Source organism: Bos grunniens, chromosome 16 (genome assembly GCF_055505025.1).
Source record: "Bos grunniens cultivar Pamir isolate PY7600 chromosome 16, Bosgru_T2T1.0, whole genome shotgun sequence".
Classification (NCBI taxonomy): Eukaryota; Metazoa; Chordata; class Mammalia; order Artiodactyla; family Bovidae; genus Bos; species Bos grunniens.
The window spans coordinates 63,553,698-63,558,866 of NC_141180.1; positions in this window are offsets into that span (position 1 = coordinate 63,553,698).

A 5,169-nucleotide genomic window follows, 5' to 3' on the forward strand; every position below is an offset into this window, starting at 1 on the left:
TGAATCTCTGTGTGGCCTTATTTTCCCAAGCAGGCTAAAATTTTTCTAATTTATTCATTTCCACTGGTTCAGTAAGAGTTGTTTTTACCTACAACATAAAAGCATTCATGTTTAAGTTTCTACCAGACAAGGAAATCTCATAACTGATCAAGCCTCTGCCTGAAATTTAGACTCCCTCCCTGACAACACTCAGACTTAGTTGGCAAGGTTTTTTTGTCTATTTCTACAATACAATACCATGTGTATGATACAGTATAACTATAATATATAGAAAAAATGTAGAAAATGTTATATATAAATAACATCTGGTATATATAATGTACATAGTCTTTATACATTTTTTCTATGTGTCTATATTCAGTATAAAGAAAGTATGTACTATATATATTTTTTTCTGTGTTCAAATTCACACTCCACATACATATGATTACTATATAAATAAAATATTCAATCCACAAAAGTAGAAGTTAAAAGTCCTTTAATTTTATAGATGAGAAGACTTTGCCCAGTCTCCCTACAGTAAGGAATCTGAACACCCCAAAGTAGAAATTATAGTTTAAAGTTAATACTGGGGGAAACCTAAACCTTAAGTCCAGGTTCTGGTTTAATGTTTTGACACCTCATTATTCTATTTCCTCCAAGAGATTCTGATAAGCCATTCCTGGAAATTCCAAACTTAGAAGCTTAAACTAAACAATTTTTCTATCAGCTATATTTTAAAAGCAGTCATTTGGTTGAGGTATCACTTAAAACAGATTTGTAGAAAATAATGCATGCTATAAACATTGTTTATAGGTTGTTATATTACACCAAATAAAGTATGTGTGAGAATATTAAGGTAGTTAATTGCTTTTGTGTTTTTAATCATCTTAGCTTTTTAAATATAAATGCATCACTTCAGCACCACTACAATTCTTTGCCAGGCTGTAAATATTAATATACAAATGAGTCAATGTCCTGATGATGAGAATGTACTTCAGAATACTTTCTTTTTGCAGTTAAGTTTTGAATGCCTGCTCCTTTCCAGGCCCTCATAAAATGGCATAATATGACAAAATTAGTATTTCCAATATTCCCTTAAAGTTATCACTACCATAATGTTCAACTGCATTGCACTCATTCATTTGTAGAAAGTGACACTATATATAGCCTGCTGTTTTGCCCTCAGTGACCAGGGAGAACTAAATGTATTATCAAAAATAAGTTAAACCTTTTAAAATGCATAAAATTCTTAAGAAGTTTAAATCCAACTTTCTAAAATATGATGTATCAAAGACAATTCTGGTATTCATATATATATCATAATAATAACAAAACCATTATAAAATAGACAGCTTTTAGAAAAACACATATGAAACTCTTTTTTTAATCTTGTTTTTTAACATGGACATATTATTATATATTCATTTTACATAGAGGTAAATATCAAAATTAGAGGGAATGATATAGGAAAAAATCATATGCTTTGTAGCCTCTGTGGAGACTAGCAGAAAAATAGGCCCTTTGAAATTCTCAACAATTTTCACAGTATTGTTCATTGTAAGCCCTAAGTTTTTAATTCCTTTCTCTATAAACCTGATGTATATTTGTAGTTTTATTCCTTATAACAAATCATATATTTTAGACCTCATTCAGCAATATTTGCTATTCACTAACAGAATATGATTAGCATTCTTAACATTTATTATATTCATATCTGTATAAATTAAACATTTATTCATGGGACCCTAAGTATTTTTTCACAAACTCTGACTTGATTGCTTTAAATGACTTCTAATCTAAGTCTCCTAACTTGTCATAAAAATTAGACTGATTCACTGTCCCTCTGAGAGTATGATATAAAAGCCCATCCATCACGGTGTATCTAATTAAGAAACTAAGTTAAGAGGTGTTTGAACAAGATATTTGAAAATCTCAGGGGACTAGACAATTGAATTGGTATTTCAGACATATCAAATTAGTTAATGATTTGGGAATCTTTATTCTGCAAGAGTATGTAAATTAAAAAAGAATAATGAAATTCATTACAGCCTAGTATCAGGGAGAAGAAGGACCCTGTGCACCACTGCATGTAATTATAAGTACCTGCTCCTTTCAGATAGAAGGACAGGAGACCAGGGAAACAAAAAAAGCAATTTGAACGGATTAATTTTCATATTGGACATAGATAATTACAATTATTTTTCTTTATATTTTTAGGGTATCTTTTTCATAATTGACAAATCCATATTTGGTAACCAGGCTTGCTTTCCATTTTCAATTCACCATATGAACTTGTAAGATAAATGTCTTGCCATTCAAAATGACAATAGATATTGAATTTTCTCTTGAAATTTAACAAAGTGTTTTATTTATCCTGACAGCCTATTTTTATACCAAAAGAGTCAGAAGACTAAAACTATATAGGTTTATCCAAACACTAAAAGAATGGAGTATTAAATCTCATCCAACAGATGACTGGAATCTGTATTCTAAATGTAAGCACAATCTATTCTCATTCCAAAGCCACATCCTCGTGATTCTTTTAAAGCATCTAAAATAAGAATACAACCAGTGATAATATTTTATTAAACAAAATACAAAAACATCTCTTCCCTTTATATAACTTCTGGTTTGTACATCAAAAAAAGCAATCATTTCTGTACATATCATTTAAAAAAATTAAACTCTGATGAAATATAAAAAGTGTTTTTCAAAACTTGAACGCTTGTAGCATATCCCCTTTTTATAAAATAGTATACTTTTCCTAAAATTTTATGTATAAGAGAATTATAGGAATACAAATATCAAATGTTGGTTTGAACCTTGATATGCCATGAAACATTATACTATTCCAGGGATAGAATATCAATATATTCTTTCTCAGTGCCTCCCACCTCCACTCTCCTCACTTGCTATTCCCTCCAATTTGCTAGCCTCCATGGAACCTATTTGACTTTTATGAGATTTTTGCCTTTTTGAGTTTTCAACATCAGGGACACAGAAAATTGTAAACATTTGCAAAATGATATTTATTGTGCCCACATCATCAGATTGCTATATACCCAGTTGATATATATATATCAACATCAAAATAGGTGAGAATAGAGTGACTAAAGTATTGATTTTCCATAAAATAAATCTCATTAAGATGGAGCAACAGTAAAACAGGAAGCATATATTCCCAAAGTAGGAGCATAATTTACAAAGAAAACTCTAAAAGAAAAATAAAGAATGTGAGCAAGGTTTATGAGTAAGCTTATCCATTGCAATATTATCCTTGGTAGTGATGCAGTTGACAAAGCAATAGGGAAAATGCCTAAGTATACAGTGATGAATCCAGCCAGTGCAACATGAATTGATTAAGCAAACTTTGGAGGAATATTTAATGACAATATTAAATGCTAATAATTTAATACTATGAGTGAATAAAGCATATTTGAGATAAAATATATATCAGTTCAGTTCAGTTGGTCAGTCATGTCCGACTCTTTGCGACCCCATGAATTGCAGCACACCAGGCCTCCCTGTCCATCACCAACTCCTGGAGTTCACACAAACTCTTGTCCATCAAGTCGGTGATGCCATCCAGCCATCTCATCCTCTGTCATCCCCTTCTCCTTCTGCCCCCAATCCCTCCCAGCATCAGAGTCTTTTCCAATGAGTCAACACTTCGCATGAGGTGGCCGAAGTACTGGAGTTTCAGCTTTAGCATCAATCCTTCCAAAGAACACCCAGAACTGATCTCCTTTAGAATGGACTGGTTGGATCTCCTTGCAGTCCAAGAGACTCTCAAGAGTCTTCTCCAACACCACATTTCAAAAGCATCAATTCTTTTGCGCTCAGCTTTCTTTATTGTCCAACTCTCACATCCATACATGACCACTGGAAAAACCATAGCCTTAACTAGGTGGACCTTCGTTGGCAAAGTAATGTCTGCTTTGGAATGTGCTATCTAGGTTGGTCATAACTTTCCTTCCAAGGAATAAAGTGAAAAGTGAAGTTGCTCAGTCGTGTGCGACTCTTAGCGACCCCATGGACTGTAGCCCACCAGGCTCACACATCCCTGGGGTTCTCCAGGCAAGAACATTGGAGTGGGTTGCCATTTCCCTCTCCAATGCGTGAAAGTGAAAAGTGAAAGTGAAGTCGCTCAGCCATGTCTGACTCTTAGCGACCCCATAGACTACAACCAACCAGGCTCCTCTGTCCATGGGATTTTCCAGGCAAGAGTACTGGAGTGGGGTACCATTGCCTTCTCCGATGAGCGTCTTTTAATTTCCTGGCTGCAATCACAATCTGCTGTGATTTTGAAGCCCAAGAAAATAAAGTCTGACCCTGTTTTCACTATTTCCCCATCTATTTGCCATGAAGTGATGGGACCAGATGCCATGATCTTAGTTTTCTGAATGTTGAGCTTTAAGCCAACTTTTTCACTCTCCTTTTTAACTTTCATCAAGAGGCTTTTTAGTTCCTCTTCACTTTCTGCCATAAGGGTGGTGTCATCTGCATATCTGAGGTTATTGATATTTCTCCTTGCAATCTTGATTCCAGCTTGTGCTTCTTCCAGCCCAGCATTTCTCATGATGTACTCTGCATATAAGTTAAATAAGCAGGGTGACAATATGCAGCCTTAACGTACTTGTTTTCCTATTTGGAACAAGTCTGTTGTTCCATGTCCAGTTCTAACTGTTGCTTCCTGACATGCATATAGGTTTCTCAAGAGGCAGGTCAGGTGATCTGGTATTCCCATCTCTTTCAGAATTTTCCACAGTTTATTGTGATCCACACAGTCAAAGGCTTTGGCATAGTTCTGGAACTCTCTTCCTTTTTTGATGATCCAGCGGATGTTGGCAATTTGATTTCTGGTTCCTCTGCCTTTTCTAAAACCAGCTTGAAAATCTGGAAGTTCATAGTTCACATATTGCTGAAGCCTGGCTTGGAAAATTTTGAGTGCTCCTTTACTAGAGTGTGAGATGAGTGCAATTGTGCAGTAGTTCAAGCATTCTTTGGCATTGCCTTTCTTTGGGATTGGAATGAAAACTGACCTTTTCCAGTCCTGTGGCCACTGCTGAGTTTTCCAAATTTGCTGGCATATTGAGTGCAGCAATTTCACAGCATCATATTCCAGGATTTGAAATAGCTCAACTGGAATGCTGTCACCTCCACTAGCTTTGTTCATAGTGATGCTTT